Below are 21,106 nucleotides of genomic sequence, written 5' to 3'. Positions count from 1 at the left end.
GCAAGAAACTCAATTAACAACAGATTCTTTTTTCAAAATACAAACATTAAAAAACGAATTGTTATACCAAACCCCTAATTCACAATTTCATTAATATGCAAATTATTAAAAACAAGTAAATATTTAGCACAATCAATTATCTAACTAACTAATTAACAAATAAAATGCATTACCATATTTATGATAGAAGTATCTAGCAAATGATAAAAAAGTAATGTACATAATTATACAAACAAATATTAAAACCCAAGTAATCAATTAACACATAAATGTATTTAAAACGTTTTACCATATTCTCCAAGAAAATCGACAACCCATTTAAAAAAAAAAAGAAATTGATATAAATTGTACAAAAAATACTTAAAATATATTGCCATATTCAAAAATAAAAACATGTTGAAAATAATTAAACCTACTCCAAATAAAAAATATTAACAACATATAGCCCAAACACCAATAAAAATGTATAGTATGTACAACTGTTTCTTTAAAAACTATGTAACAGTCCAAGATATTTTTGACATCTCAATATTCTTGACACAATATATGTGCCTCACAATATTGTTTAAATACTATCTTAGAGGAATATCGTTACCATTAGTGATATAGAGGTACTCCATTTACCCACTTTGGAAGAATGTAAGGCTGAGTTTAGCTTTTCAGGACTGGAAAAATATTGCTATTATCAGACACTATTGTTCAGCTCAATGAATCATTATGAGATTGTGAAATGTGAATGAAAGAGTAAATAATCAAATTTGAATGTGATTCAAGAGTGCCTGTTGACTGGTGATTGGCGAATCGTTACTGCAAAGCGAACCATGCCTGCATAGTGATTGATGACTGTCTAAAAGTAAATTGTGACGGAAGACTGAATTAATAATTGTTAAACCTGACACCGATTAAACAGTGAATGCTGCATTGAAGAGTTAAATATGAGTGGTAACTGCTGGGTGAAGTATAGCTGCATAGGGCTGCAGAGGGAATGGTGTCTGGTGACCTCAGAGTGAGGTGTAAGTGCTAAGAAGGAAGGTGGTTCCAGATTGCTAGTCAATGGCTACCAGCTACCGCATGGCAATTGGTGACAGTCAATTGATTGTTACTCCTGAAAGAAACTGGCAACTGCATAATATTTAGCGACTGAGGACAGCAAAATAAAATCAACACTGCATAGGGAATGGTTCTGAGGCCATTAATTAATTATTATTTAAATGCTTGAACTGCACAGCATGAATACAGTAAGAATGTTTCCCTTTATAGTCTATGGTGTGCTATTAGCCAGCTATAGTAAAGTGTTACTCTGTCTTTGGAGCTGTTGCTTCTCGTTCTACATCTGTTTGCTATTGTTAGGAGGAAGAGAAAATGTTGAAATGATTTAAACTTGTGAATGGTTATTACTGCACTCATTTGTGAACGTGGGTGTTAAATACGCACAGGGGAATGTCAGTTGTGTATTACAGATGCTAGAAATAATTTTGAGTAATATGAAATTAGGTTTATTTATACACAATTTTGAATCTCTGCAACCCACAAACTTATGGCAGAGACATGAAAAGAAGACAACTTCATTTGGAAATAAACATGACGCACCATCAGGCTAACAAGGTGGCTCAATGGGAAAACGGGCAGATTTATCAATCTTTCATGCAGCGCAATGCAGCAAGCCGCCATACTGCGCTGCGTGAAAGGAGAAAGGCAGGAATGTGCCATATTTAACAATATACAGTGCATTCCTGACCATTCCTAACACTAGAGCACTTTTGGATGCCTAGATCCAATGCAGGCACCCTTGCATCATGTAGCAAGGATACCTGCGTTGTAGGAAGGATTTATTTTGTGCAGGAAGGGACACCTTCCTTCACAAAAACAAACTGGAGAGGCATTCTCTTCTTTTGATGTGTGGTGCAGGATGCAGCACAGATTGAAAGGGGAAAACACAACGAGAAATAAAGATATTTCTCCTCTTTACACCTCATGTGGGGAGATGTAGTATTTTGACACATTTCAAGGTGTGCCACTAATGGTAAATCTGTGAATGCACCAGAAACCATGGGTAGATGCATGGGAACACCCACGCTCCACCCATTGAACGTCTCACTGGGGCAGAGTAAAGCAAGGCAGCGAATAGCGCTACCGTGCATTACTCTCTCGCAAGATGCTCTTACATGGCTTGATAAATCTCACTCAGGTGTAACGTCACCCTTGCGTCACCCTTGAGCCATCTTGCGTGGTGCAAGGGCAATGCAAAACCTTGATAAATATGGGCCTAAGTGCTTGAAGTTGACATTTGGCTTGACATGCTCGCCCTGGCCAACTGAATTCAGTCGGGACTGAGGAGGTGGAGGAGAAGATGAATGCTGAGTAACACAGTGCCCAGAGCTTATTACTGAGCACAGGCAAAAGGATGTGGGTAGAGAAAAGTTTGATGAACAGCCAGCCTCAGGATCACAGTTGAGGTCCATGCTTGTTTTGTCCACTTTGGTACTGGAGAAGTGTGGCTCAGGGGTTAGAGGCGGCAGACCCGGAAGCTGAGATCGGCCCTGGACCAGGGTTCAATTCCCTGCCTTGGCGGGTCTTGGGCTAAAAATTCCACGGACTCGATAATTCTCGCTCCGGTGCCTTCTCGACTCACGGGTTCACACTCTGCGACTCTGGGCAATAGCTTGATTAATCTCCACAACGGCCCCTCGCGGCGGGATGCCTGGCTATCACCTTGTGGATACCCTGCCGGGGTTATCTCACAGGGGAATACCAGGACGGGTTCCCTAAGCAAGCGCCAGGAAACCCACTGTGGGTAGCTGTGCGCTATATAAGCTCAAATACATTTACATTTACATTTACTGGCAGCTTAAACGTGCCAGAAACCATGTACAGTGCCAACTTTCAAAAACCCTGAGGTACAGAATTAGGGCCTGATTATGAGTTTGGTGGTGTGGGAGCAGGGCAGCACACCACTGCCCTACTACCACATTGCGAAACCTCACCGCCTGCTGCCCGCAAGAAATACGAGTTTTCTAGGGGTCTGGCATGCAGTCCTGTGGTGTTCCCACATGGCGCCTATTAAAAAGGCACCACAACGGGAATGCCAAAGCCTATTCCTGTACGGCATGGACTGTGCAGTCCATGCTGTGCCGGAAAGGGGGTGCATGCAGACAGGCCGGCACACCATGTACCCCCCTGCATTCATCATCAGGCCATGAGGGAACAGGGGGCCCTGTAGGGCCCACTTAGTTTCTTCACCGACGCATGTCTCATGGCCGGCTCACTGCCATAAAATCTGTGGCAGTGAGGAAACTCATACTATGCATGGGGGTGCCACAGCGGCATCACCAGCATATTGTGGCCCTCAGATCGCTGTGCCACAGCCAGGCATGATGGATCCCTGGTGTTTGCGGTGGTCCTATGGCTGCCCGACCACAGTAGTAGTAATACGGCTGACAGAGTCTGGTGTGGCGGTCCCTGACCACCAATGCACCTCGACCAAGCCTATGGACCGCCAAACTCATAATTAAGCCCTTAATGTGGAGTCCACAGAGGGCTTCTTGGTACTTCTTCCAGAAATAGCAAACATAGCATCTTGCATTATCAAGTGGAATGGCCACATAAACTGAATCATTAATACTGAACATGGCATAATTCCTTTCTTTTTCAAGTATATAAATACAATTTGGTAAGAAGAGAGGGGACCAGAAAAGTACAGGGCCTGGAAATATTGCCCCCCACAACTTCACCTATTCCCTGTGTTGCTACAGATATCATCAAACACCCAGCAGGAGGTTGTGCCAATGGCTAAGGTACACTATCATGGAAGAAGATGAGAGATTCCAAACCCCATGGTGTAGGAGAGTCAGATTGAGAAACAGCTAAAGAGGCAGAGAGGTTCCTTCTTCATGCTCCATACCAGCACCTCTCTCAGAATTACTTGAACCCATATGGACCACAGTCCTCCACAGTCAAAAGGGACTAAATGCAAAGAACTCCATGCAAAGTGTGTGGCTTTAGTAGACTTCTTGCTGCAATCAAGTATCCCCCTTATAGTAACAAGCATTATCAAAGCCCATAGTGTTCGCTTTTGGTAGCAGGAACAGAACCATTGTGTTGGCAATGTATTTCTTCTTTTCCACGATTTACCATTGTGCAGCCCTGTGAATGCATGGTGGCCATCTTGTAATGGAGTTTAAAAAAACATAAGAAACTTGATTACATTATGCCTGCAGTGATTGTTCAGACATTTTTTGATGTGAATACAGTGTATATCCTGAGCTAACAGAAATAAAGGAATGTAAATAAACAGTTAACAAGTTGTGTGTCTCTTCTCTTCCTCTTTTATTTTTGCAGTGATTCTTCTTAAAAAACTCTAGCCGCTGCCAACACGTGTTTCGTCTTTGGTGGTAATCGACCACAGACTTCTTCAGGGCTAACTTTAGTTTCAGTTCTTATTCTTATAACCCAAATAATGATATGCTTGAAAGTGCGATCTCAATAACTCCAAAGTATGGGTTTCCCGGCTCCGTGTAACCGCAATTCAAAATTATAATCCAAGTGTGAGGAGCCAGCTTTTCCTTTCCTGCACAAGATGATACTCTGTCTTTTGTAAGAACACATGGTCTCTCCTCACAAAGGGGAATGGCAGTGAGAGCAACAGGCTGCTGGCCAGTGGCAGAGGGTAGGGCGAAGGAGCAACAAATCTCCGGACTGAGTCTCAAGAATGAAGGGTCCCACGACCAGACTATTTACAGATGACATTGTACACTACCCCCTACCCCATGGGGGGCAGCCAGATGTTGTTGTGGAGAGATGGGTGGTGAAAGGACTTGCACTTCACATGACTTTGGCGAAACCATTAGCCCGGTCACCTCTATGTAGTCTTTGGATTGATGATTGTGGCCTGTGGGTATATGGATGAGTTGTGCTTGATGTGAACGAAGCGAAAAGCTGCCTGTCACTACCGTGGTAAGGAAATTACATCCAGAGACTTATGGCAGTCCAGACTTTACCATGGAATGTCAGGGGCTTAAGCTCCCCTAATAAGCAACAACGCCTTTGGAAATACTACTCGACCATAATATCCAAGTGGCGGCCCTCCAAAAAACCCACCTCAAAAAACCTAAGGAAAATCGTTTGAAACATAATGCTTATCCTCTTTTATTCAGATTTTTCATGTGGGGGTCCTGTTTCAAGCCAAAGACACCAAATCTGACAAAGCAGGGAGGTGCATTATGATTCCGGGGGAGTTGCGGGGCCGGCAGTGCACGTTTGCATCTATCTATGCATCAAATACAGGACAACAGGCCTTTATACTCTCCTTCCTTATGGCCTTGGAGAACTTTGCACAAGGGGACATACTCCTTATGGGAGATTTCAATCTTGTCTGGGATCAAGGGCTAGACATGACTCATCCACATATGATGGGAAGGGTTATTTTTGGCAAGGCACTTAGGTCACAACTCCAGGGCCTGGTGGACATGTGAAGGGATAGCAATCCCACTGTCTGCGACTATTCCTTCTTCTCTCACTCCCACAGGGCATACTCCCCCATCAATCACATATTTGCGAGCCAATCTCTGCTCCCTTCTGTACTACAGACACACTTCTACCCGTTATGCCTATTTGACCATGGTCCCCTCGAGCTGACCCTCACCTGGCCAAACCCATGCCCAAAGCACAGGCGTTGGTACTTCCCCCACTTCCTTTGCAGGGATAGACTTCTGCAAGATGAACTTAGGCATTACAGATTATTTTTAGCAGAATAATCCCGAGCTCACCTCTCATGCCACCAACTGGGATGTATTTAAAGCGGTAGTCCAGGGTAAGTGCATTGCGTTGGCCTCCACCCTGAAAACACAGCTGCGAGAGGAGTACCTCATGTTGGAAAAGGAATTACAGACCTCAGAGCAGGCAAACAAGACTAGTCCCTCAGCTCTGGTACTGCAGAAGGTAACTGCCCTCAAAGGGAAGCTGCAGGCCATATATACTAACAGGGTAGAAAAAAACATCTTATGTTTACAGACCTGGGGTTATGAGTGAGGGAACAAAGTGGGACCTCTGCTCGCACGCCAACTGAGGGCCAAACAGGAAAGGGAATACATAAAACTGATAGTTGGTGACGCGGGCATCTAACATAAGACAGAGGATGGGAAGGTGCAGGCCTTTGGTGAGTTTTATCGTACTCTCTACATTTCAAAACACCCACGGTTGCAGGACCAAATGGGGTATCTTGACCCCTTAGACCTCACACAGGTCTCGGCTAATGAGGACTTGGTAAACCCATTACCCCTGAGGAGGTGCAGCAGGTGATTGACGCACTTAAATAACAGAAAGCACCAGGCCGGCCAGGTTTACAGCACACTTTTACTGCACCTTCGCTCTGGAACTAGCCCCCTTTTTCACTACCTTATTTAACGTCATTGCCTCTGCACAGCAGGTCACCCCCTCCATGGGAGGGACGATTGTGGCGGTAATTCCCAAACAGGGGAAGGATCCTACTGCCTGTTCCTCTTACTGCCCAATCGCACTTCTGAATTTGGATGCCAAGATTTACTCCAAAATCTTGGCTACTCGCCTCAAATGTGTGCTCCCAGGCCTTATTAACCCGGATCAATCAGACCCATGATAATTTGTAGCGCATCATCCAAATAATTGGGAAGGCACGGTAGAAAAACATTGCAGCGGTTCTTCTCTTGCTAGATGTGGAGAAAGCATTTGACCGCGTGGAGTGGACCTTTCTGTTTCGAGTGCTCCAGCACTTTGGATTGAACGAGGCTTTTATGGAAATGATTCACGCCAATTATCACTCTCCTACCACCCGGGTCCTGGTCAATAGCGTTGCTTCCCGCTCTTTTAGCTTGGCGCATGGGACGAGGCAGGGGTGCTCGCTGTCCCCACACCTTTTCGCCTTAAGGATAGAACCCCTAGCGCATAAAATTTGAGAAAACCCAAACATCCGGGGAGTGCAATTTGACACAGATGACCATAAGATATCCCTCTTTGCCAATGACGTGCTTCTATGGTCACAAAGCCATCCAACTCTCTACCGGCTATTCAGGAGGAGCTTGCACTGTTCGAGCAGGCAGCGGGGTTCAAGATCAATTTGGCCAAGTCATTCTTACTTAATCTGTCCCTATCTAAAGAGGTGTGGCGACGAGTGGAGACCGAGTCATCCTGTAGCTGCACAGCTAAGGAGATTACCAATTTGGGTAGCAAGCTTACCCCCGTAGTTCAGATCTCTACAAGGCCAATTTCCCTTGCCTTCCACTGCAATTAAAAATTGACCCGTGCAACTGGACTACTGCATACATCTCCTGGCTGGGCAGCATTAATGCCTTCAAAATGAACGCGCTCCCCCGATTGCTTTACCTTTCTCAGGGGCTTCCAGTGGAAAAGGAACTCTTTAAGGAGTTGCAACAAATGATTACTAAATGTATTTGGTTTGGGGAGGGGAGCTCACTTGCCCTATCGACCTCACAGGTAGGGAGGTCTGGTGCTGCTGGATTTTCAGGGCGGCTCTGCTGCGCGTAATCACAGAATTGTCGCTGCATGGCTCTGAGAAGCACTGGCTTCATATAGACAGACAGATAACCAGCCACACCATATGGGATCTATTGTGGAAGCCAAAATATGACAGACCGCCCAACGCCTTCATCAGTACACCCACATCCACCACATTAAGGGTATCTCACTAGGAGGTTGCAGCTAACCACCTTACCATCTCACTACACACCCATACATTTCAATGTTGCCTTCCTCCCTGTGCTCCAAGATGGGCCCTTCAAGGCATGGCGGGTGGCGGGTTGTCTCAGGATTTCCCACCTATTTCATAAAGGAGAGATTCTCACCTTTGAAGAATGCATGAGACAATTCAAACTAACTGCCAAGGAGGAATTGCACTATTTGTAGCCTAAAAACTGGGTACATCAGTAAGCGTGGGGGAATTTTGCGAATCTGGCGTTCACGAATTTGCGAACTCGCAATCCGAAAAATCAGCAAATTTGCGGATTTTCTTTTTTTTTGGTGTTCGCAAGGGTTTCTGCCAGTTCGCGAGGGTTTTGTACCAGTTCGCAATTGTGAACTTTCTTGTCGGCTCGCAACGGTCGCGGCTATTTTGTTTCTACATCTGGTTCATCATTCATCACAGGTTCACAGCACCCTCTGTTTCACCACTGCCACCCTGTTTCACCCATGCCACCCTCTGGTACATCATTGCCACCCTCTGGTTCATCACTGTAGATTATGGGGGGGAAAAGCGAGCACACCTGCCCTGCTTCAACTGACATGAATTGATTTGGGGTTGATTTATTCATGTGTCACTGTTTTAAAATTCCAGTCTGGCACCTGCTTCCTTATCTGTAATTTGCTTTCTGTTGCAGTGCAATTTTTTTCCAGGACCTTTGTGGCCTACTTGTAGCTATTCTATGAGCCTGCTGTGAGGGTCAGAGCAGGGTCATAGAATTGTTGCAACTAGCAACTGAACTCTGGAGGGGCCCCAGTCAGGAAGCACTACAGCGAATGGTTACTAATGATGAGTTAGAACTTTTGCACCTGCTGAGTGCTTTGAGTTTTGCAAAACGCATTTTTCTGCAATTTCGCGGGATTCGCGGGGCGCGAACTTGCGCGAGATCGAATTCGGAAGCCGTGAATTCGTGCGAATATGCGATTTGTTTTTTTGCGGCGTGTTAGTTCGCAAGGTTTTGTGCGTTTTAGTGAGCCACTTGTAGCGCTACGGCGCGAAGTTACCCTCACGGTCGTTCACGGGCACGGCCATCTTGTTTGCATGACGTATTTCCGTTTCCGGGCGCGATGTGTAATCTCGCAAAGTGTGCGGCTCGCTAGTACAATTTCACATGTGATCGCGAGGAAAATCTCGCGCGAACTTACCCACGCGGTCGAGAAACGGCGCGGCCATCTTGTTTCTCATTCATTGCTATGGTTCTGGGCATGCTTTTTGTATCCTCTCTGAATCTCTGTCATCCTTTGCTTGTTTGAAGTTTTTTTTAATCTATTTTACTTATTATCTATCCCTCTATTTTTCTAGCTCTATATTTTTGTGTTTTCTGCTACTTTTGGTTAATTTTAAACTACTTTTTTAAACTCTTTTCTTTTCTTCTTCCCTATTCTATTTCTTCCTTATTATTTAGCTTCCTTTCTGCCCAGACCATGGTAAAGGGAGCCGGGAAGCATCCCGAGAAGGGGAAGGGTCCCGCACCCCGTGCCCGGCTCCCGTGCGGGCATTTGAGGGGGGAGTAGGTCGCACCCCGGGAGATCTTCAGCCCGGAGGAGGTGGGCGCACTAATTTTTTATGTTCAGCGCCGCCTCCCCAGGACCATCATGGCAGGCGGCAAGATCGCTAGCGGGTACGGGATCCAGGAGCGCCGGAAGCGGTGGGAGAAGGTGTGTCGGGCCATGTACAAACACTCTCGGGTCCGGCGCACCTACAACCAGGCCACCTACCGTTGGACGGATGTCCTGGACCGGGAACGCGATCTGCTCGACCTGCTCGGCCTTGAGATCCCCGGGCTTGGTGAGTAGTAGTAGCTATTTCTTTACTACTCTGTTTTCTCCTGCACTGTGTGTTATAATATTGCAAATTTCTGTTTTTTACCAAGAGCATTAATGCTGCTGATTACATTGTAGGAAAATTATATTTCAAAATGTTCTGTGCATTTCAGGTGCACTGCTCTCCTTCTCAGCAGGATTGCTACTATGCTTATTTGATTTCGATTTTGTGTTCATTTCATTGGCCTGTGAAAATATGTATGAGTGTAGTTTAAAGAACTGTGTAATGCTAGACACTAAGGGTCAGATTTTTAATTACCAGCGCATCCTTGCAAAGTAGCAGGGATGCGCCAGTAATTGTGCGCCACGCCACCACCACCCATGGTGCGCCGTATTTACAATGCGGCGCACCATGGGCCCAAAACGTCACCAAAGCGTTACGCACCTGTGCCGTAAAGGCGGCACATTGCTGGAGTTGCGTCGCAACGATGGCGCAGCTCCAGCAATGCTCTGGGGTGCCCTATCTCCCCAATGCTGCGTCAAGCCGTACGTCTGCTTCAAGCAGGTGCAGGGTTTGAGTCACACATCATTGTCCTCAAAGTGACTGATTGAAATCTTGTAGATTTCCCTCAGCCACTTTTAGGATGCGTTCCTGCGCAGGAACGCCCTCCCTTGTGCCGGAACGCCCCCTGATGGCGCAGGGCTTTACAACGTGATGCATCTCCCATATGCGTCACGTTGTTAATATACGCCGCACCATGGCGCCTCTTTTGTTCTGCTGCTGCGTCACAAAAGTCACGCAACAATGGAGCAAAAGAGCCGCAAGGGACTTCTAAATTAGCCCCTACAGACTCAAGTCCAGTCCTTCCTTTGTACACATGGCGATAAGAAGAAATAGTGGTGGTGGATTGATAGTTTGAGTATTTTAATGACTGGTTAATGTAGTAGGAAACTTTTTAGTGTTGTTGCTGATCTGCAATCACGATGGACTTTGTCTGTCACTTCGCGTGCTGCGGACTGCTGCCTGTCAGTCCTAGGCGAACCTTTTTAGTAGTTTGTTTAGTGAGTTACATAAGAACTTTCAAAGTCGACGGTCTGCAAATCAAGCAATACTAATAACGTAGTAGACCACATGAGATCGGTCAATATATCCTGTGGAATAGTTGTCTATTTGCTATTTCGCCAAAATATTTTGTTATTGTTCTTTTAAAATGTTTCATTTGGTTGACAACAATCATCCATGTTTTCGGGTCTTTCTTTCTTTCATGTTGTACATCAGCTCCCCCCAGGGGCAAGAGGACAGAGGAGGAGGCTGCTGCTGCTGTGCAAGGCCAGGATCGGGCAGACGAGGGCTCCTTTGCTGGCCCCGGTAAGTTTTAATTTTAATATAGAGTACCTATTTTTTCCTAGCGTTCCTCATTTGATTTTTTCTAAATCGTCTTTGATCTTCTTGTAGACTGTATCTAAATTCTTATCCTGCCTCGACTATGACTCCCTGTGGTATCACTAGATTATTCTTATTAGTCTGTCTGTGTATCTAACTAAGATTGCACATTTGGCAATTCCATAGGACTCCCATTCTAGTCAGCAATAGCTCTATGCACTGAGTGCAGTCCTCTGGGATTGTCCATAATGTCTTTTCAAGTCTTCTAAATGTTTATGCTTTGACAATTGCCAACAATAAAAAGGTGAATGACCACCAAGAAAGAATAAGATACTACTTTACTTTTGGTTTGGATAGGAGGACAATCCATTCTACTACTGTTGCAGGGACAAATCTGCACAAACAGAACTATGGACACTAAATAATGCATTGCTTAGCTTATCAATTATAATAGGCGCTGTTAGACTTTCCACATACCTCAGTGATAACAGACTTTGTAGTTGAAACCCCAATCTCCTTACTGACTAGATAGTGTGGCAGAGTCATTTAGCTCCCAAAGTCACCCATGATTGATACCCAATGATGATTATCCAACGCAGGACAAGAGTACGGAGGCACGGACTCATGCTTGCAAAAATTGCAAAACCTTTAGCTCAGCCACTCTAGTCTGGAGGACCAAAAACCACAGAGTCTATTTAAGTTTAAAAGCTTTATTAAAAGTAAACACATTTATTAAATCAAGTTTGTCATAAAACTAAACGTTTAACCTGGTTTGAACTTGATCTTGCTCGTGTTCTTAGAAGTCAAGCTTCTGTCTGTTAGGAGAAAAAGTGGTGCGTGTTAAAAATAAAAAGCAAGCATTTATCAGTTGTGCCAAAAAGTGCAGCAAGACAACAGCCTTCCCTGGAAAAAGGGACATTTTTACTTTAGAGTAGACAGTCACAAATTATTACATTGTTTTCTGTTTTTTTCACATTTCTTTATTCCTAGACCAAATATTATAAAGTAGTGAGTGGTGTATTCTAACATTCTTAAATGTACTTTGTAGGTGGAACATCTGGTGCTGGGCCCAGCGCGGAGGTGGAGGAGGAAAGTTCTGGGGAGGAGGTGGTGCAAGTGCCGGACAACACCAATGTGCATGTGAGGGTTCACACGGTGGTGGCGGGCAGAGGTAAGCTATATATTCCTTACTTATTGAGATTGAAGACTGCAGAGTGTGCTTTCTGCACGGGTGTATTACAAATCAACCAGGTAGTAGCCTCCTCTAAATGTACTTTGACTTAGCTGTGAAGTTTTTGGCGAGAAGAATCCCAATCAGATCTGAGATGAACTTGATGGATGGGATGAACGAAAAGTGAAAGAAGGGTGTAAGTAAGTGTGGAAGGACGAGAAATTTAATGATGACTGGCAAAGAAGAATGATATGTGTTTGCTTGGTCCCCGAGGTGGCTGGGAAGGAAAGAATATGGTATGGTGCATGGCTAGGTGAATGATGAAGCAAAGATGGGTGGAAGGAGAACAGCCTGGGTGGGTGAAACAGAAACTGTATGTGTGCATATACTTTGAATGGATGGATGCCTGGATCATGGTACTATCTGACTCTTAGATAGCATATGTGTATCTAGAGAGAGTAGACGGTCACTGGATGAACTAAGTGTTACTTTGAAGAGCATGAAACACCGCACCCGCACGTCCGTTCCAGTGTAGGAAAGGCAAGGAAAATAAGTTGTAATTTTGTCCAAATACTACCATGAATAGTAGCAGTAGTTTGTATTGCAACTGCAAGCACAGCATATATCCGGTTATTACGGTGGACACTCCCTACCTCTATTAATAAGTTTAGTTTAGTAGTAGTACGTCATTCATGTGTGGGTGTATCACTGTTCACTCAATAAAAAGCAAAGCACCTAAAGTCATCCCATATGTAATCAAATACATCCCATGTGAAGTGATAGATAATCAGATTATTTAGCTTCTTCCTTTTCCTTTTCTAGTATTCATTTGCACTGTAGGGTGAAAGTTAAATTAATTAAGCAGTAGCCCTTTTAACAGAGTATTCTCAGTGCCACCCGTAATAGAAAAGTAAGAGCTTCATCACCTGCATGTACTGGACCGGTACAGTAACACAAGTCTGTCTCACTCATCATGGTGTGCGTCTGTTTTTCTCGGGTGCAAGTTCAGTGCACTGGCATTATGCCGGCTTGCATAAGATAACGTACCAATTTTCCTAAACAAGAGAGAAGAAGAAGAATAAGACTGGTGTACTGTCATAGTCGACTGTAATGGAAGTCCATAGTGCTCGTAGAAATTGTTCCTTAAACTCCCACTAATGTTAGAGCAAGGATGAAGAAGTGGGAGGTTAGATAGATACTGGCCTTAATAGTTATGTACTGTGCTTTCAAGTTGCTAGTTGTACTGTGACACAACTTTCTGCTTAATCATTTTGTGTTAATCTTAAGGAGCATTGGTTACAGACTATGTCTTTCTTTCTTCATATAGTTGCTCCTTCCAAATCAAACAAACCATCAAGGAAGGAGCTGGCTCGAATGGCCTGGCAACGGAGGCTGGATGCCACTGTCGCCGAATATCAGCGGCTGGTGGCCCTGGAGGAGGATGACACCCAGTCTACTGGTACATCCACTGGGACAGCTGCATCCTCCTCCGTGCCCCCACGGGCTGCCAGCCAGCGCAGTGCTCCAGCGGTACGGAGCCGGGCTACCAAAGCCAACCGCCACCGCCGAGCAGCAAAGATAGCAGCTGCCCCCCACAGGAGTTGCAAGGCACGCCAGCACCGCTTATGCCTCAGAGTGTCCTACCTGGAGCAGGATGTCCTAACATATAAGACCTTGGTGGAGGGCCTCCGCTCCAACCATGCCACTCTCCGCAAGGAGTATGATGCCCTGGCCGCTAAAGTGAACAGCGTCCTGCCATAATGTCCCTTGCTCCTTTTTTAGAGACTTTTGGGGGGTGGGAATTGGGAGTTGGGTTGTTTTTGGGACTTTTGAAGGACAATCGTTGGGATTAGGGAGGGTCTTGCAGGAGATTATTTTGTTAGGGCTACACAAATATACTTTTTGAAACTTTATCTGAGCATACCTGTTTTTTACTGCTTTTGAGTCTGGTGGGTGGGGGTTTAACAGTAAGTTTGTTTTCCTGAAACTTAAGTCTGTGTCATTTTCTTCCTTTAAGTGTAAATGGCTAAATGTTTTCAACACTAAGTGCCTCTCACAGAGTAAGTAAATTCAAGAGTCCTAGGACTTTAGTAGTACTACCGTCAATCTCTTGTCTCTCCTAATACTCCATTATACTACCTCCCACCAAACGCTTATCTTACCTGTAATTTGTGTTTGAAAGTAGGGCTAGGCCCAGGGCTGGCTCCACGGGAAATGGCATTTAAGGTTGGCAATCCTGGGTGGATGAAATGTCCTCATTGTGGTGGTACTAGTAGTGTGACACAGTGGCAGTTGCATGCCTATGGAAAAAAAGAAAATGAAACCTGCTTTGTCCTTACTGGAGCATTGCAACGGTACGATAGAGCATATAGCAGGCGACAGTACACTAGAACAGTGCCACAATGTAGCCTAACAAATGGTAAAGTATTGAAAGTATAACTAGTACTTGCGTTGAATTTCTTTGCCATTGGCTACTACTACAAGAAATAGTACTGAAGCTGAGTAAGTCTAGAATATATCCTCGGATTCCTTCACCAGCCTGTTGCTATGACCTTATCCTCCCCAGCAAGTGTGTGGAATTATTGCTATCATTTAGTCACACATCAATCAAAACCACACAGCCCGGGGGAAGAGGGTTAGGGTTTGGAAAATGGATGGGAATGGGGGTTTCTTTTTGGGTAGGTTTGTTTGAGAGAAGAAAAAAAATGCACAGCATGGACAAACAATAATTGAAGATAAAGAGATCTTTGGGTACAAAGCTAACCATAAATCTTTTAAGTGACATAAAGGAAGTGCATGCACTACTGCATGCATTGTTACTGAAAAGTAAGTAGTACTTTCGACAACCGTGAATGACAGGATGCGACAGTACAGGGCTGCAGCGTTTTCACTTGCCTATCTCTGCACTCAGAGAAACACTTCTTACATTAAATTAGGTTTAAAAAATAGCCGAAGTAAAACCTATAGAATGGCTGTAGGGATCAATTTAGAAGCAGAGAGAGGTCCAAGAAATGCAGAATCACACTCATGGAAGTTCACAGCAATAACATTACTTAAAAAATAATTTGAAAACAATGGATACTGTATCTGTATGTTGTAGTTGTCCTGTTGAATTTGGTAAGTAAGTTGCACGCATCAAACCATTCCTCTTATTAGCGGCACTCCTCCATTCCAGCTGATGCTTCGTCCATCAATGTTGGTGACCAGAAGACACCCTGTCCACTGCCTGCCTGGCAGATGCTGAATTGCGGCCCACTAATGTGAAGCCTGACTACATCCTTTTTTTCCTATTGCACAGACTGAAACACGGCCTGTAATTATTGATGGAAAAACAGGAAGTGATATTAGAACACCACTGATAAATAAATATAAGGTATGTACGCTGTGTAGAGCAAAAAGTCACACTTTGAGTTTCCTAATAGACAGTACAATTTTTTTGAAAGTGCGTACTCTGTCTGAGTCTCCTTTTGAAGGATAAATAAGTATGGGCAAATTAATTTAGCGGATCTTTCCCTTCAAGCTAGGTGTACTGTAAACTGTGTTTTAGAACAAAATTAGACCTTCCCAGCAGTGCTCCCACCCAGACCCTTACTAAAGCCAGTTGCAAAAATGTAGAAGACCCCCAATCGGATCTCAAAAAACGAGGCCTAGTAGAAAACTGGTGACAAAACGTACTATGAAAGTAAAAGTAGGCCCAAATACCCCCTTACCCACTGTGGATTGTATTCAAACCACTTGCAAGCAAGCAAAAGTATCCATACCCAGCATCGTTCCAAGACTTGCAAACTCCCCCACAAACAGCCCCCCACCCAAACACATGCAATACAAATACTGCTAACCCTAACGAGCCCTAAGTTAAGAATAGTGGCAAACGCTTTCTTTAACTATGCCAAATCCCCCCTTTCCCACCATGGATTTTCTTCAAATCACTTGCAACCAAAATTAAACATTCCCACGAGTGCTCTAAGACCCCAGAACTCAGTTGCAAAAATCTAGAACACCCAGAAACACATGCAATCCTGCTGCTAGGGCTAACCCTAACGAACCTTAAGCTACAAAAAGTGCCAAAAGGCTTTTCCGCATGGATTTTCTCCAAACCAGTGTTATCCGGTATTAGACCTTCCCAGCAATGCCCCAAGACCCACCAACCCACCCGCAAAAAAGCACAACACCCCCAAACAGCTAAAAAGCCAAAATGGAAAATCTCATACTTGCAATATTTTTCGGCCTTCTGTCCAAACGCGCTGTGCAGCTAGGTCATAACTCCTGTTTTCCACCATGGATTTCCTGAAAAGCAAATGCAATCAAAATTAGACTGTGGCAGCAGTGCTCCCAGACCCCAAAACCCACCCACAAACACCCGGAACCCCCCCAAAGAGCATCTCAAAGACAAGCAAGTCAGCAAAAATGCAAAAAACAATTCACCTCCGATTTGGTCCAAACCACTTTTATCCGGTATTAGAGCTTCCCAGCTATGGCCCCAGATCTGTCAACCCAGGCAAAAACTAGTAGAAGACCCCCAAACAGCCAAATAGCAAAAGTACAAAAATGGGGACATAGTCATTTTCATGGCAATTTCCTAAATCACTCCGCGCGTGCTCTGCAGCTAGGCCCTAACTCCCCTCTGCCTCCATGGATTTTCTGCAAACCTCTTGCAATCAAAATTATCCATAGCCAGTAGTGCTCCCAGACCCCGAAACCCACCCACAAACACCAGGAAGCCCCCCAAACAGGCCCCCGAAAACGCTACATTGAACAAAATGTCAGAAATAGCAAAAACCTTTCCCTCATGGATTTTGTCCAAACCACTTCTATCCGGTATTAGACCATCCCAGCAATGCCCCAAGACCCACCCAACCTACCTGCAGAAAAGCACAACACCCCCAAGCAGCCAAAAAGGAAAATCTCATACTTACAATATTTATCGGCCTTCGGTCCAAACTCGCTGTGCAGCTAGGTCATAACTCCCGTTTTCCACCACGGATTTCCTGAAAAGCAAATGCAATCAAAATTAGACTGTCCCAGCAGTGCTCCCAGACCCCAAAACTCACCCACAAACACCCGGAACCCCCCAAAGAGCATCTCAAAGACAAGCAAGTCAGCAAAAACTCAAAAAAAAAAATCGCCTCCGATTTGGTCCAAACCACTTTTATCTGGTATTAGAGCTTCCCAGCAATGGGAAGCAGAGCAGAGCCGTCAACCCAAGCGAAAACTAGTAGAGGACCCCCAAACAGCCAAAAAGCAAAAGTACAAAAATGGGGACTTTCATTTTCATGGCAATTTCCTAAATCACTCCGCGCGCGCTCTGCAGCGAGGCCCTAACTCCCCTCTGCCACCATGGATTTTCTTCAAACCTCTTGCAATCAAAAGTATCCATAGCCAGCAGTGCTCCCAGCCCCCGAAACCCACCCACAAACACCAGGAAGCCCCCAAACAGGCCCCCGAAAACGCTACATTGAGCTAAATGTCAGAAATAGCAAAAACTTTTCCCTCATGGATTTTGTCCAAACCACTTCTATCCGGTATTAGACCTTCCCAGCAATGCCCCAAGACCCACCAACCCACCCGCAGAAAAGCACAACACCCCCAAGCAGCCAAAAAGGAAAATCTCATACTTACAATATTTATCGGCCTTCGGTCCAAACGCGCAGTGCAGCTAGGTCATAACTCCCGTTTTCCACCACGGATTTCCTGAAAAGCAAATGCAATCAAAATTAGACTGTCCCAGCAATGCTCCCAGACCCCAAAACTCACCCACAAACACCCGGAACTCCCCCAAAGAGCACCTCAAAGGCAAGCAAGTCAGCAAAAACGCAAAAAGAATTTGGCCTCCGATTTGGTCCAAACCACTTTTATCCGGTATTAGAGCTTCCCAACAATGCCCCAAGACCCGCCAACTCACCTGCAAAGAAGTAGAACACCCCCACAAGTGCAGAGTCTTTCTTCATTGGGCGTAATCCAGCCCACTGCTTTGGCTTTGAGGGAAATAGGAGTCTGGAGGAGGAGGAGAGAGGAGCATGTTCTTGTGAACTTGTGAACCTGAGGAATGCAGACTGCGGCACCTTCAAATCAATAAGCAAACAAGTGAAGACAGTTCTGCTGATGGGCTTGTTTTTGTGATTAGGTGATTAAAGTTTTAATTATATTAACTGTGCAAAACAAAAGAAAGACAGACACACAGGAATAAAAGTGAAAAAGGGCGAAAAAGAAAGTTATTGATTCATTGGCTCATTTTCAGGGCTAGGTGTCAGGGAATAAGAATAAGAGTTTGTCCTGATACTCTGCGAAATCAGGCAGGAGTAGGTCAGTGTCACCTAACAGAGAACAAATTCCCTCATCTAAGTTGCTATCCTCCTCGTCTTCATCCGGCTTTTGTTCTCGTACGTTGTAATCTGGTGGTATGAGGTGCTGATTCATCTTGATCATTGTTAACCTCTCCACATTTTTGGGCGAGAGGCGGGTCCGTTTGGAAGTTACAATGCCACCAGCAGCACTGAAAACACGTTCAGAAGACACGCTTGCGAGTGGGCAAGACAAGTAGTTTATAGCCAGGTTGGAGATCTGTGCCCACAATTCTTTTTTCCCATGCCAATACGCCAATGGCTTAGCATTAACATAGACCTCTGTTGAGTCATTCAGATAGTCCTGCACCATCGACTCAAGGTCCTCCAAGGTTCCTCCACTTTCCTTACTTTTTGCTGGGACCTTTTGAGAACCAAACCCAAGCCAAGTTAGCCAATCCTCTTCTGCACCCAATGTTACTGTTGTGTCTGGTGCAGATGATCCGGTTGCCGGTGTCTTTAACAGCTGAGAGGTCACTTGTGCCACAACCACAGGTGCAGAAGTGGATTCTTTTGACTGGGGATGGCCTGCTGATGCTGATGTACTGCCTTTTCCTTCAATTTGCTGCCGTTCTCTTTCAAACCTCATGGCTGACAAGGCTAGCCAACGTTTGTACTTAATAACATCTTCATCATCAAAAGGAAAGAATGCTCGGCCTGCCAGCGCCTTTTTGTAGCGTGGATCCAGAATAGTAGCACAAATGTAATGCTGTTCTGAGTGGATCATTTTAAGACGTTCATCGCCAAGTAGGCGCTCTAATAATTTCTCCGCCAAAACAAAAGCGTCTTGCTTTTTTTCATCTTTTTGAAACATCGAAGACACCGCCTACAGGTGGTGCTCCAGCATGCGCGACAATGGGATAGCTTTTCCCAAATTACAGTCCTCCTTGCTGACTACACGCGTGAAGACCTCAAAAGGACAAAGCATGTCTGTCAGGCTTTTAACTAGGTTCCATTGCGCCGCATCTAGCCTCAGGTCCTTCTGAGCTGTACCCAGTGTTAAGAAATAGTGATCGAGTACCGTATAGTGCTCATACAGACGCTCAAGCATGTAGAAGGTTGAGTTCCAACGGGTTGGCACCTCCAGGATGAGTGCTTTCACTGGCATTCGATGTTCATGTAGCAGGCTCCTCAGATGCTTCCGGGCCTTAAAAGAATGGCTGAAATGGTTGCACATTCTTTGCCAGGTGGCCACTAACACGCACGCTGGACTGTCTTCATCACTCAAGAATTTTTTAACAACCAGGTTTATACAGTGCGCCAAACACTGCACTCTGAAATAGTGACCCAGATCCATGGCCTTAACTACATTGGCGCCATTATCCGTGGAAACATAACCAATCTGGCGTTTTTTTGGGGACAACCAGTGAAAGACCTTTGTGTTAAACTCATTCAAAATGTTTTCTGCTGTATGACGTTTCTCCAAGCCAAACATGGCTAGTGTTGCATGTTTCCGAGCAGCTTTAAAAACTTGGTCCGGGTCAACACCTGCGTTTAGCTTTGCTTTAACCCCTGAAAAAGAAACCCAGTGTGCAGTGATGCACATGTAATCAGCGCCTGCACCACTGGTCCACATGTCTGTGTCAGATGTATAGTGTGAACAGCACTCTTCTGCAAAGCTGCCCCAATCACCTCCAGCACATCTTCATGTAGTACTGGAACCGCAACTCTGGCAAAATAGAACCGGCTAGGAACCTTCCATTTACGGCAGAGCGCTGCCACTAATTCTAGAAAGCCAACCCCTTCTACAAAAGAAAAAGGGAGAAGGTCCAGAGCCAGCATTTTAGCCAGCTTAGTGTTGTACAGACGCGTCAGTGGGTGGTTGCGATCATATGGCGCTGCTGAAAACAACATGGTTCTAATGTTGCCCTGGACCATGCTTTTACGGGATGATGATGATGATGACGTCTTCGACCCAGTTACGCTTGCTGATGAACTTTTTCGCATTGGTGTCTCACTCTCTCCCACACTCTTAGTGTGGCTCACAGGGGGTGTGCTGCTGACAGGGGTACTGGGTGTAAGTGAAGTGTTTGACACTTCTTCCTCCTCGTCATCATCAGATGAAACATCAACGTTTTCTTGACTTGCAATTCGGGCTTCCTTGATCTCCTTTAGGTGCGCAAACCATTGGACAGCGTGCTGTCTCTTAAGATGACCTCTCTGGCCTCCGGTACCATAGTTGGTACCAAACTTACCACAACTAACTGCATGCTTACAAATGCTACAAATGGCAAAGTTTTCCTTTTTTGGGCAAACACTAAAGAAGTCCCAAACTGCAGACTTGAAATGTCTGTGGGGGCCGGAGGAGGCGGCGATACTGGTGGTGGTCATGCTGCTAATGCCAGATGAAGCGGAGGATGTGGATTGCCGAACTTTACTACGTTGTGCACTTTCACCACCACTAATTGAGGTCGAGGTGGATGGAGGTCCCTTCTGGCGAGGAAGAAATATGGAAGCGGTAGGTGTTGGTGTACTAGTTAACTCCAATGATTGTGGTGTTTCCATTGCCTCCTCGTCGACAACATCATCACGCTCAGCAGCTTCTCGGACTAAGGTAAAATGTCTGTTTGCTGCATGCCCGCTGGGGCTGCAGTGACCTTTATGAGGACTGAGTCGTCGTCGTGAGAGTCTTCATCAGCAGGAGTATCCGCCACTTCTTGTTGAGCCTCATCACACTCCATAACTATGTGACTTTCGACGACCTTCCTTTTACGCTTA

Source organism: Lissotriton vulgaris, chromosome 4_1 (assembly GCF_964263255.1).
Source record: "Lissotriton vulgaris chromosome 4_1, aLisVul1.2, whole genome shotgun sequence".
Lineage (NCBI taxonomy): Eukaryota > Metazoa > Chordata > Amphibia > Caudata > Salamandridae > Lissotriton > Lissotriton vulgaris.
The sequence above is the reverse complement of the archived record's forward strand: the minus strand, read 5'-3'. Positions refer to the sequence as shown.